We start from the raw sequence: 14981 nt of genomic DNA, 5'->3' as shown, positions 1-14981 counted from the left end.
AATGGGATATAATGACAGTGGAGGACAAAATATCACGTTGGGAAGTAATGATAGTGGATAACAAAATATCACGATAGGATGTAATGATAATGGAGGAGAAAATATCACGGTAGGATATAATGTCAGTGTTAGTGGAGAACATAATATCACGATAGGATGTAATGATAATGGAGGAGAAAATATCACGGTAGGATATAATGTCAGTGAAGGACGAAATATAATTTTAGGAAGGGATACCGGACAGAATATCAATGAAGGCCAAAATATCATGATAGGATGTAATGTCGCTAGAGGACGAAATGTCACATTAGGATGTAATGTCATAGGACAAAATGTCGCAATGGGATGTAATGACAGTGGAGGACAAAAGATCACGTTGGGAAGTAATGATAGTGGAGAACAAAATATCACGATAGGATGTAATGATAATGGAGAAAATATCACGGTATGATATAATGTCAGTGAAGGACAAAATATGATTTTAGGAAGGGATACCGGACAGAATGTCAATGAAGGCCAAAATATCAAGATAGGATGTAATGACAGTGGAAAACAAAATATCACGATGGGATGTAATTATAGTGGAGGAAAAAATATCACGGTAGGATATAATGTCACTGGAGGACAAAACATAATTTTAGAAAGGGATGCCGGACATAATGTCACTGAACGACGGGAGGCCGGCGTGAATCACGCTGACGTAGGGGGACAAAATGTACAAAAGAGATCGGATGACCGTGATCGACCAGATGTCCGTGATGGGGGAAATGTTAATCTTGATAGGAGAAATATTAATGAGGCATTGAATGTCAATGAAGGACCAAATAATAATATAGAGCAAGGTATATAAAAAAATGATAATATAAGACATGATATTGAAACTCAAAATGTATCAAAAAGAAATAATCACGAGTTTCTTAAAACCATGTACTTTAATGCTCGTAGTATTAGGAACAAATTTCAAGAAATACAGGCGTATGTCAAAAGCGAAAATCTCGATATGATAGGAATAACTGAGACATGGTTAAATGGTACAGAGGTCGAAGCTGAATTTAATATTGCGGGATTTAAACACTTTCATCAGGATAGAAACCACAAGAAAGGTGGGGGTGTTCTATTGTACGTTAAAAACAATGTTCATGCTTGTGTTTTAGAGAAAGTGAAACAGGGTGCATATGATAGTTTGTGGGTTGAGTTAACCCAAACAAATTGACAAAAATTAATATAGGTGTAATATATAGGCCAAAGACATTATCATTAGCAGACGACAAATTGTTATTTCAAGAACTGTCTAGTTTCTGCAACCGGGATTTATTAATAATGGGTGATTTCAATTTTACTGACATTGATTGGATGACCCTTGAACATGGCCATATAGGTAGTCGCTTGATTGATTTTCTTGGTGACAATTACTTAATTCAGCATGTAAAAGAGCCCACAAGATATGGAAACTTACTCGATCTTTGAATCACTAGCCGCGAAAGCATGGTAACTGATGTAGAAGTCGGTGAATCTGTTGCAAATAGCGATCACAAGTTAGTTAGATTCAAATTCCTAAACAATTTTAGAATAGATACTTGTGTTTCTAAAATACCCGATTTCAGTAAAGCTCAGTTCATAGGACTACGTCAGGAGCTTCAGCTTACAGATTGGGAGGCAAAATTAAACGAAAGACCTGTAGATCAGATGTGGGAAATATTTCAAAATACGCTCACTAAGATGATTCAAACTTACATTCCTTTTAATTAAGGACAGACGTCCCCCAAATCAGGCTCGCCCAAAGTGGCTCGACAAAGAAACTGAAAAAAGTATTGCTAAAAAGAGACAGGCTTATAATAAATATAAGTGCTCGGGTGCATCTAATGACTATGAAAGTTATGTATCAATACAGAGAGATTTAAAAAAGACAATAAGAAAAAGAAAACGACAATACGAAATGAACATCGCTGATAAATCCAAAGAGAATCCCAAAGAATTCTATAGTTACATTAGGGATAAAAAGGTTGTTAGGAATCACATTGGTCCACTATTATCTGCTGACGGTCAGCTTAAATATTCAAATGAAGGAATGTGTAATATTTTAAACAATTATTTTAGCTCGGTATTCGTAAACGAAACACCTCAAAGTGAATTCCAAACTGAAACCTGTGAAAAGTCTAGGGGTAAACTTACTCACTACGGTAAAAAAAAAAAAAAAAAAAAAGTGTATAGACAAACTCAAAGTTTATAAAACACCAGGGCCTGACGGTTGGCATCCAAGAATCTTAAAGGAAATGAAAAATGAGATTGTTGTTCCATTAGAAATTATTTTCCAAGAAATCCATCATATCCGGAGATGTCCCAAGAGAATGGAAGCTAGCTAACGTTACTCCCATATTCAAAAAAGGTGACAAAAAGAAACCAAATAACTATAGGCCTATAAGTTTGACTTCAATCGTAGGAAAAATAATGGAAACTATCATCAGAGATGCTATCGAACATCATTTAGAAAGTAACCGTTTGATAAATGATAGCCAGCATGGTTTCAGACGGAAACGTTCTTGCGTGACTAACTTACTCGAATTCTACAATACAGTTATCTCGAATTATGACAAAAGAAACAATATAGATTTAATATATCTAGACTTTGCTAAAGCTTTTGATACCGTCCCCTACGAAAGACTACTTACTAAATTAACTTTGCATGGAATAAATGGTAGCCTATTAAGTTGGACTAGTAATTGGTTGAATGGTCGAAAACAGAGAGTTGTTTTAAATGGAAAAACTTCTGGATGCAAGTGGAGTTCCTCAGGGTTCCGTTCTTGGGCCACTTCTATTCATAGTATATATAGATGATATAGACCATGGACTAAAATCTACTGTTTCCAAATTTGCTGATGATACAAAACTGTGCGGAGTGGCAAATGATCACTCAAACCAATTAGATATTCAAGAAGATTTAGATAAATTACAGCAATGGTCTAAAAAGTGGCTAATGAAATTTAACACAAGTAAATGCAAGGTAATGCACATAGGTAAAAAGAACGATTACAATTTATTTGGAAATTCGTTAACAAAAGTGGATAGTGAAAAAGATCTCGGCGTAATTATCAGTAACGACCTCAAATCATCCAAGCAGTGTATTTCAGCCTCTGAGAAAGCAAATAAGATTCTGGGACTGATTTAAAAAGTCCATCACTCATTATCAAGCTATATAAATCGTTAGTTCGTCCACATTTGGAATATGCTGTTTCCGCATGGTCACCGAATCTCATTAAAGGCATTGACAGACTGGAAAAAGTACAACGGTGAGCCACAAAACTGATTCCAAATATAAAAAATAAATCATAAGAAAATCGACTAAAACACATGAATCTGTTTTCCCTAAAAAAAGCGTAGACTCAGAGGTGACTTGATACAGGTCTTTAAGATTCTAAAGGGAATTAACAACATCAAAAGTGACAAAATTTTAACATTGAATAAGAATCAGACAAGAAACAATGGTCTCAAACTGTTCGGAAATAGATTCGGATCCGGGACATAATCCCTCCCGGAAACAATCCCCCTGGACAAAATACCTCCGGACAATATCCCTCCTGGACCGAATCCCTCCACAAAAGTGAGCGGGCTGGACAAAATCCCCCCACATTATTCAGATTAGCAGCTCTCCCATTATATACCATCACATGCAAAGTAATCAAAATCGTACTTTACTGAGGTGCTGATGCATGCATTACAGACATTTATATACTTGTTAGAATAAATAATATATGAAAACAGTTTATTGATCCACTACTACACTTTACAAACATATATATATATATATATATATATATATATATATATATATATATATATATATATATATATATATATATATATATATATATATATACACATATTAAAATACATAAATAAACATATTCACATATACAGTCAAATATCATATGGGAATATATATCAAAATACATTAATATATTGAAATACAGAAATAAACATATCCTCAAGGAGGGATTCTGTCTAGGGGGGATATTGTCTTGGGGGGATTATGTCCAGGAGGGATATTGTCCGGAGGGATTTTGTCCGGGGGGATTGTGTCCAGGAGGGATTATGTCCGGACACCCTTTCCTCATATTTTGCAAGTGCAGGGGCCATTTTTGTGGCCGCTCTCTGGATTCTTTCTATTTTCTTTATATTCCTTTTGGTACTGGGTGACCACAATGTCGCCGCATATTCTAGTCTCGGCCTTATCAATGTGACCAATAGTTTTTCAACCATTTCTTTGTCCAAATATGTAAATGCCACTTTTTTCATAGCAAGTTATAGGATTATCCGACAATTTTGTTTATCTGTTTATCATAGGACAAGTCGTTTGAGACAATTACACCCAAGTCTTTTTCGGATCTCTCCTTCTTTACTTTCTTAGTTCCAATTTTATATTGTCTTTATATTTTATTTTTACTTTTTCAAAACTTTATTATGCTACAGTTATTAACAATTTGGCGTCGTCTGCAAAGAAGCTCATGTAACATTGCACATCATCACCCATGTCATTCACATAAATAGCAAACATTATTGGAACATTGAACAGGTCAGTTTCTCAGTGTACAGGAAGCCCACCAATAGGGATGATTTTATCCACTATTTTTTTTTTTAGCACACACCAGACGTGTCAAGACTGGTGTTCTAATAAGTTTCTTTCTCAGAGCTTTTCGTACCTGCAGTAAAGGACTCCTAGATGATGAACTGGCATACATCAAGAATACCTTTAAGAAGCTGAAATACCCCAGAGGTTTGATCACCAGAACAATGAAGGAGGCCGAGAAGATCTACGATGGCTCAAACGTCCAGGCCCCGGGAAAAGATGTCTCATTTTATAACTGTCCCTAATTCTACGAACACCGGAGCTATTGATAATTATTTGTTTAAAGGTGGAATAAATATAGCTAAAGTGTCTTCCAATAAGATAGGAAAAATATTTAAAAAGCATGCTAATGTTCATAATAACCTCAGTGTCGTTTACCGCATTTCATGCAACGGCTGTCCTTCATATTTCGGCGAGTCAGGTCGAGGGACCAAGAAACGCTTGAATGAGCACAAAAACGACCTCAGAACGCATAGCATATATATATATGTATATATATATATATATATATATATATATATATATATATGTATATATATATATATATATATATATATATATATATATATATATATATATACTCTTTTGGGGGAGGAAATGTTTAAAGTATAGCTAATTTATTTACGCTGATTTTTTTCAGGGACGAAAAAAAAGTGTTTCGTTTTAAAAATATATTTACGCATCAAAGCAATAACAAGAAAGCACTTGGGTAACAGAACAATTATCACAATTTAGTATTTGTTTTAAATGAAAGTTAAAATCAGAAGACAGAAAATCACGTGAGAAATAACAACCCTTAACTAACACTTAGTTTACGTGCAATGTGGATAAACACAGGTGGAGGAAACTTGTAAATAAAGGTCGCTCACGAGAACGAATTGGTAAAAGCCCGTATGACGTACCAAATCAAAATCCCCAAAGAGGTGAGCCTTATATTTTTATATAAAAAAAAAACACCATACATAGGACGTATCGTGGATAAACAAAAGGTGGGGAAAACAGATGAAGCAAGGTCACTTACAAAGCCAATTGGTAAAAGCCCGTTCGACACACCAATCTAAAATGCGGTAACCTAAATTCTATCAAAAACCCCACCATACATAGGACGTAACGTGGATAAACAAAAGGTGGAGGAAACAGATTAACAAGGATACTCAAGGAACAAATTGGTAAAAGCCCGTAGGACGCACCAATTAAAAAGGGGAAACCTAAAATCATAAAAAATGCACCAGACATTGGACTTATTTCCTATGAAAAACACTTACATACCTTTTATGAAAAAGTCTCCGAAATGGAGACGTATGGCCGGCTACCGACTCTAACGAAGTTGAGAAAGAAGAAGCGACGAAAGAGGTTTTGACGCCAAAATGTACAACAATAGAAAGTTTTCCCTATACCACTCTGAATAATAGTAAACAGCCTAACCATTTACAAAACCTTAAATTAAACACACAATAATATTATGTATGTTATGCAAAAACCTTAATACTAGCACATAGAAAATAAAAAAAGACAAAGATATTTTACTGGCAACTCGACATGCGCAATGAGCATGTCCAGCCAGCCTGCCGGTGATGGAAGTTGTTACCATATGTCAACAATTTTACACAATACAAAAATTGGGGCACGTCGCAGTGTATTAACATATGGTATCTGTGTTACAAGTTGTAATAAATATCTGGTTACATTACATCGGGGAAAAAGTACAATGATAAGAAAAGAAGCATAACAAAAATACAACTTGGTAACTTACGCCCATACGTTACCCCCACGCCTTACTATGACCTGAGGGCAGGGCAGGGCAGGGAAAGACACCCGCTGATCTGACAATGTTGACCTTTTGGGTGTGTCAACTGGTCTACAGAGCTGACATACCAAGCAGTCATCTTACCAATTGAGCCATAGGAGCTAAAAAAAAAAAAAAAAAAAAAATAATAATAATAATAATAATAATAATAATAATAATAATAATAATAATAATAATGAATAAATAAACAATAATAATAATAAAAAAAAGATAATAATGATAGTAATAATAATAATAATAATAATAATAATAATAATAATAATAATAATAATAATAATAATAATAATAATAATAATAATACATACATACATACATATAGAAAGGCTTTTTCCCCCTTACAAGGGAGGTAGCCAAAAAGGGAAAGGCCTAAAATCATTCCCACCCATTTCATCCCTGAATACACTCCACACACCTCCCACCCTCCCTCTTATCTGAGCACCTCCTGGATGACGGGTCATCCCTGCACCTTGTCCACTGCCCTGGGTCAGAAGCAGTGTCGCAAGACACAGCACATCCACAGCAAGGACGCTTCATTAAATCGGCGACCCCCCCCTCTCCGTCCCCCCTTGCACAAAAGGAGAGGACGGGGAGAAATCCCTTCGGGCTGCGTCAAATTTTGCTCACACATACTACTTCACCCCCGCCCATTCCACCTCATGCAATCACAACATCGTCCATATACAACCATTCTCCATTCACTCCTGTCTTCTGTCTTCTCCCGTCCTTCCTCAACAGACATTCCCCTCTTCCCCAAAGCCCTCTTCACCCCATCCATCCACCTCATCCTAGGACGTCCCCTCATGTTCACTCCCCCCACATCTGCCTTCCATACCTCTTTTACTAGTCTTTCTTCGCTCATTCTTTCCATGTGTCCAAACCATCCTAATATTCTTTCGTCAACCCTATCTCCCAGTTCCTTTTCCACCCCTGTTCTCCTCCTCACCTCTTCATTTCTCATTCTATCTAGCCTAGTAACCCCCATCATACTTCTCAGACACCTCATCTCAAACACATTCAAACTCCTTCTCTCTTCCTCTCTTATGTTCCATGTTTCTGCCCCATACAGTGCTGTTGGCACAATCACTCCTTCATACAGTCTCCTCTTCGCATCCATTCCCAAATGTCTATTTCTCATTACACTTTTTAATCCACCAAGGCATTTACTCGCTTCTCTCAATCTACATTCTACCTCCACCTTCACTCCACCTTTTCCTGCCACATTTGCACCCAAGTATCTAAAACTATCCACTTCCTCCAGCCGCTCTCCATTAATGCTCACTTCCAGTCTACTGCCACTTTCACCCCTTGTACATCTCATCACCTTACTTTTACCCACATTTATCTTTAGCTTTCTTCTATCACATACTCTCCCAAACTCTGCCACCAACTTCCTCAATCCCTCCTCCGATCCTGCCACAAGCGCAGTGTCGTCCGCAAACAACATCTGGCTCACCTCCCACTTTTCTCCATTTTCTTTAACCATCTCCAATCCCTTGCCCACTACCCTTGCATTTACCTCTCGCACTACCCCATCCATGTATAAGTTGAACAGCCAGGGCGACATGACGCATCCTTGGAGTTAAGCTAACTCCCGAAGAATCTAGATTGACTGCTAACTGCCGTCATTATCTAATTTTCATCTAGTCCCCGAGCTCAACTCATGAATAATGGTGAACTGGCGCGAAACCTTGATGGCTTTTTGTCGTACACTGCGGCTCCTCGTGTTGTGATCCCAACAGCAACTACTAAAAAATATATAAACAATAAAGCAGTGGTTATTGTGGCCCTCAGTTCTCACCGCATTAGTATATGCAAGGTAATTTATATAACTGTTTTTAGACAGGTCACAAAAGAACAATTTAACGTCCTGCTTGAGGTGGCGCTGTATAGAGGACAGAGCTAAAAAAAAAAAAAAAAAAAAAAAAAAAAAAAAAAAAAAAAAAAAAAAAAAAAAAAAAAAAAAACACAGGACTGTCCTGCCTAAAGTAGGGCGTCTGGCCACCCCATTTTCCTTCTCACGGGAGACTACTAAATAAAATCAAAGCCCATGACATGGGAGGAAAAGTGTTACAATGTATTAGAGCTTGGATCAGTGACAGAATATAGCGGATCACCAGAAATTGTGTTAAATTCAAAATGGAGTGTTTCTAGTGGAGTTCCTCAGGGCTCGGTCTTGGGTCCCTTATTGTTCATTATGTACATAAACGACTTGGAGAATGGAATTAATAGTGATGTTAGTAAGTTTGCGGAAGACAATAAAACAAGACGCCTAATTAGGTCAGGAGACGACGCCGAGATTCTGCAGGATTATCTTAGCAAATTATTTACATGGTCAGTGAAATGGCAAATGCACTTCAATATCTAAAAGTGTAGCATGTTAAACGTAGGACTACACGACCTCGAAAGCAGATATAGTTTGGATAACACGTTTTGGAGAAAACTGAGTGCGAGAGAGATTTAGGAGTTCTAGTGAGTCCAGGAAACAGTGTACTAACGCTAGGAATAAAGCTAACCGAGCATTAGGTTTCAGTGCTAGGACAGTTACGAATAAAAGTGCAGGGGTAATTGTCTCATTCTAGTGTTAGACCCATTCATGACTATGCGGTACACTTTTGGTCTCCGTCCTATAGAATGGATATCAAATCACAAGAATTAGTACAGAGGGGAATGACCAAAATGATACATGGGCTCAGAAATTTTCTTTGAGGAGAGGCAGCACCTTCACTTACACTCTCTGGAAAGGTGCAGAGTGGGGGGGGGGGGATCCAATAGAGGTATTCAAGTGAGTCAAAGGCTTTATCAAGGGTGACGCAAAGTAATCTTATTAAGACAACAGGGCAGGATTCGCAGTAATGGATTTAAATTAGACAAATTTAGATTTAAGAAGGAAATAGACAAGAATTGGTTTACTAATGGGGAGGTCAACAAATGTAATAGACTTAACCATGTAGTGAGCGCTGAAACTATCAGTTGTATTAAGTTACGGTTAAACAACTTTATGGATGGGAATGACAGATGGTAATTGACATGGAACTGCCTTGTATAGGCCTTATGGCTTCTTGCAGTCTCCTTTATTCTTATGTTCTCCTACATAACCTTTGCCAATGACGTCAATAATGCGCATTTATGCGGAGTGCCAGTTAGTCCTTACGTAAACGGCTCAGACGTCGGAGACGTACTTCCCGTATGTGCATCTCCTCCGTTCTCATGCCACACAATCTATATAAAATCACACAATTCTTAATAAAATTACAACAGAAATAATACAATATAATTTAAATGCAGTGTTTGCCTTTTATTGAAATACAACGTACGGTTCAACACAAGACAGACAACCACATACATTTTTATCATACTCGCGCAAGGGCGTGACAACAACGGACATTATCATCATCATGTTCACTCTAGGATGTGACACCTTTTCCCTTAAAACTGATATATCGTGAGGGAGTATCAGCAAGGTCATTTTTGTAAAAAATAACTTCCACCTAGTTAGATGAATTTAGAAATATGCTTGTGTCAATTTTTTTTTTTTTTTTTTTTTTTTTGCAAAGTATGTGCGCACCCATCCAAGTCACCATACTGTCCAACTAAACCAAAGAGGTCACATTTTTGCCACCGATTATTTGCTGGTCTGTTAGCAATTTCTCCAAAAGTTATAAACTGATTTCGATTAAAATTTGAGGAAAGTCGGGTCTTAGGTCAACAAATATGTAATCAGATTTTAAAACACATTCGGATATTTGTGAGGATCCGGTATTATTTTGTTTAAATTATTTTTTGCGACCCTGGTGTTTATAGTTTGTGTAAAAATTTCATGAATTGTATACAAAGTTGCACTTATTATCATTTATAATGTGGTCAAAACTGTCTTTTACGATTCTAAGGGCCATCTAGTTTAATGTTTCATTATGTATTTGGAATAATGTACGTTTTATATTTAGTTTTCCATGTAAAAGACAAATCATTAGGCACTTTCTTATATAATGCAAGATCAAAGATTGCAAGGCCTTTGAGTAACAACAATGACAGAGCTGACAAAAATATAATGAACGATATCTAAATTTATTGGATTTCCATATAATTGGTATCTTTTCAGCCTCATAAGTATATTCAAACAACTTTCTCTGAAATGGTTTCTAAATTTGTTTTTTATTTGATTCATTAGACTACAACCTCACCGATAGTCTGTAGTAGACTTAGTTAAGCTTTTTCCAATATCCATCAACTTTGCCAAGTCACAGGAGTGTTCATTTTTATTCAAGGACAAATTCCACCATTTCTGTAAAAATTTATATCGCTTTAGATTTTATTGTTTCCTGCAGGGAAAATGCGAAACCATTAAACTATTTATGTAGTACCAGCCAGAAAATTATGATATTCATTACAAGATGCATTAACATGTTCACTTCCAAATTAGAAATTACAGTGTGAAATAGAGGAAATATCAAACATCCTCCACTAACTGGACAAATCACTTTTCATTATTTCATTCAGACATTCACTAGCAGTTCGTTTTCACCTTACATCTTTTGCTTCTAATTTGACATGGTGCATCAGTTATTTGCAATTTTGTTATTTGAAGACCGCCGTTGCTGGTCCAAAGCCCGGATGAGAAAGGAGGAGGGTTGCTACGACAGGCAGAGCTAGCCGGTGTACGTGTAAAAAGTCTTCTGCTCGTGAAACTCCACGGCAAGCCCCGGAATCCAGACAGCATTTTGGTAAACGAAATCGGAAATGTAAAGGAAATTCACACAAGACACCCTACAAAGTAAGACTTGCAACGATTAACATCGCAACATATAGAGACAAAGAAGAAAAAATCTTGAAGGTGATGAATGAAAGAAAGATGGACATTATAGGAATGGTAGAGACAATACACTGGGGAAAAGATGAAGGAAGGTATCTTGGAAGGGGATATACTTTCATGTACCGTATTTTTCGGACGATAAGACGCTTCGTACCATAAGGCGCACCCGTAATTTCTTATTCCCCGTCCTTACATAAGACGCACCTGATCATAAGGCGCACCTGGTCTTGTCATCGGATAATCATGCATATGTGAGTGCATCCAGAACTGAACATTTTCGTTGTTGAATGAGAAAAATCGGTTGGGATTTAGCAAAGTTACAAAAATAAATTGTATATATTTTTTTTATTTTGGTCAGTGAAATCAGACCACCTCCATGGATGGTCTGCCCTGCCAATACCCCTAAAAAACAACATAAACACGTTACGGGAATTGTGGGGAATAAAACCAACATTAGCAGTTTTATTCCCGGAATTCTCTATTCACTTAAGAACACAAGATTACAAATGAAGGTAATTTTTAGTTTCAACCATGGGCGCAATATAGCAATAGAAAATTAATTATTAATTTTTTGTAAATAGAATATAATGAATTAACGTAATATGCAATTTTGTGAGCGGAAATAAAAAAAGGTGCGAAAACTGATTTTGTAAGTAACGAAGTCGTGTCGGACGAATGGTACACCATGTCTGTTATGATAGATGCCGACGTCGAAGAAATGAAAGGGTGATGAATTCGTCTAACCTAACCTGTGTTTAATAAATCATTACCTGCAAATGCCATCCGGGTTGTCCTCGTTGTCGTCGTCGTGAGAGACGTTGGCGTCCCGATGCTATGCTACCGACTTCGTTCATTAGCATATTTGCTTGTAGCAAGGTATTTTTATTTTCATTTCCGCCCACAAAATTGCATATTACGTTGATACATTTAGTTTACAAAATTAATAATTTAATTTTATATTGCCATATTGCGCCCATGGTCGAAACTAAAAAAAAATACCTAAATGACTACAGTCCGAGTGGAGCGAGACTAGACCAATGCAAAATGGCTGTCTGTGTTGTGGACGCTATCATATCATAGCCATGATAGCGTGAATGAATGCGGTGGCATGGACTCGAAAACTGTCGAAGTTTTCGCAGTTTTCTTGTCAAGATACATGCATTTTGGTTATAACTTGGTTGTAACTTTTGCTGGGCCTATGCACTGTCGCCGTCGGCAGCCTAGCTACGAAACGTGACAAAATAATTCGTCACTGACGCATTTTTTTGCACTGAAGCCACACATAAGGTGCACCTCACGATAAGGCGCACCACCCGATTTTGGCCGATTTTAAGGATTTTGCCCGCGCCTTATGGTCCGAAAAATACGGGTACTGTGGGTCAGAAGAGAGAGGGAGAAGGCACAGGGTAGCTATGATAGTGGGACCAAGACCGACACAATATATTCAAGGTGTTAAATTGATCAATGAAAAACTAATGAAGTGTACAATACGAATGAAAGGAAGAAAATACAATATATATCAAGTATATGCACCACAACAGTGATGTCCTGAAGAACGAGAAAATTTCTTGGATCATTTAGAGGAAGAATATTATATTCTAGATGGGGATATAGGACTTTTGATTGGTGATTTTAATGCTAGAGTTGGAAAGGAAAGAGAAGGAATAGAAAATATAATAGGGACATTTGAAGATGAGACAAGAAACCCAGGAGAAAAACTGATAGACTAATGCATGAGAAAGGGTTTCAAAATAATGAATTGCTTTGATCAACATAAAGAGGAGCATTCACTAAATATAGATGGAATCAAAATACAGGACAGTTTGATAAAAATGAATTGTCAATTACATAATATGTTCAGACAGAAGAATTTTTACCAATATAAAGGTAATACCAGGAGTGAGTTTAGATTCAGACCACAGGTTACTAGTGGCTGATCTTAAGATTGGTAAGGTAAAACCACGGCAATGTAGAAAAAGAAAAGTAATCAAAACAAAAAGTTTGCAGGAAGAAGATAAAAAGAATACTTATAAAACTAAACTTACACAAAAATTGGAGAAGCAAAATGATGAGGAAGAAGAAAGATGGGACACTTTGAAAGAAACAATCAGTGAGGTAGCAGAAGAAACTTTAGGAGTAGAATGGATTAAAGGAAATAGAAAAAATGACAAACACCTTGGTGGAATGAGGAGGTCAAACAGGCAGTAAAAAACAAAACTTTGAAATTAAGAAAGACAAACACCTGAAAGCTGAGCAGAATATGTACTGGCAAGGAAATAAACAAATCTTGCAAAAGATTGAGCAATGACTGAGACATGGAAAGATCTGGGAGAGATTGACAGAGGATTTACAGAAAGGAAAAAAGTTATTATATGGTATAGCAAAGTCATATAGGAAAAGCAAGGCAAAACAATATAACATTAAAGACCTAGAGGGGAATGTTCTTATGGATCAGGATGAGATAGACAATAGATGGAGAGAATACTTCCAAGAGCTAAATGTAGGAAATGAGGAACAATGGCAAAAGACAGAGGAAGATTTAGATGGAGAAGAACATGATGAAATCACAGAAAAATAATTTGAATGGGCAGAAAAAGAAAGAAAAAAAATCCAAAATACCAGGAGTAGATGAAACATCAATAAAGCTAATAAAGGAGGAAATGTAGTACAGTGAAATATATTGAAGCTCATAAATGGGATCTATAGAGAAGGAACAATACCAGAGGAATGGGGTGAAACCCTAATAGTCCCAATTTTCAAAGGTAAAGTTGATGCTGGAAATTGTAACAACTATTGAGGGATTTCCCTCATACCCCACATCACGAAGTTATTTGAGAGAATAATTGAGAGAAGAGTAAGAGACCTAGTAGAACCAATTTTAGGAGAGGTGCAGCATGGTTACAGAAGTATTGGGTCAACAACACTTACCTTTTGGACTAAGGATGGTGATAGAGAAGGCATGGGAGTATAACCAAAGCCTGTACATCGCATTTATTGATCTACAGATGGCCTTTGATTCAATACCTTGTGTAAAGGGATAGAAATTTATGGTGTCAAGGGACATCTAAAGAAAGCTATAAAAAGTTTGTATTACCACCTGTGTATGCAGTGTTACATCAAAAAGGTCAGAAAAGTGGTTCCCTGTGGAAATGGGCTAAACAAGGAAATGTGTTATCCCCTCTGCTCTTTATAGCATATATGGAAACTGTAATAGAGAATTTTAAAGGAGGTAAAGAAGAACACTTTAAGAACAGAATAATGGCTTATGCAGATGATATCGCTGACTGGAGCACAGATAGGGAAGAAATAAAAAAAACTTAAAAAGGTGAGATGAGTGCTTTGTAAGGAAAGGCATGAAAATGAATATAGAAAAGACAGAAATACTGACCATTAGCAGAAGAGAAGAACATGAGTTCAACATCACCATAGGAAATAAGATGGTAAAAAATACAAACATCTTCAATTATCTTGGCAGCGTAGTCATTAAGGAGGGTGGAAATAAGAGGGATATTTCAGAAAGAATAAATATAGTGCAAATGTTGGAGTTCTCTGGCCAGTAATAAAGGAAAAACATGTGCTATTAGAAGTGAAAAGGATTATTTTTCAGTACTGTCTCGACAACTACCCTATGGTTCAGAAAGTTGGGTAATGACAAATGTGGACATGAGCTGGTTTCAGGCAGTGGATATGAGACCATTGAGTGCCATAGTTTGCAAGATGAGGAGAGATAAACTAAAAAA

This window comes from Oratosquilla oratoria, chromosome 12, assembly GCF_046742065.1.
Source record: "Oratosquilla oratoria isolate Oo_2021 chromosome 12, ASM4674206v1, whole genome shotgun sequence".
Lineage (NCBI taxonomy): Eukaryota > Metazoa > Arthropoda > Malacostraca > Stomatopoda > Squillidae > Oratosquilla > Oratosquilla oratoria.
This window is presented reverse-complemented; position numbering follows the sequence as displayed.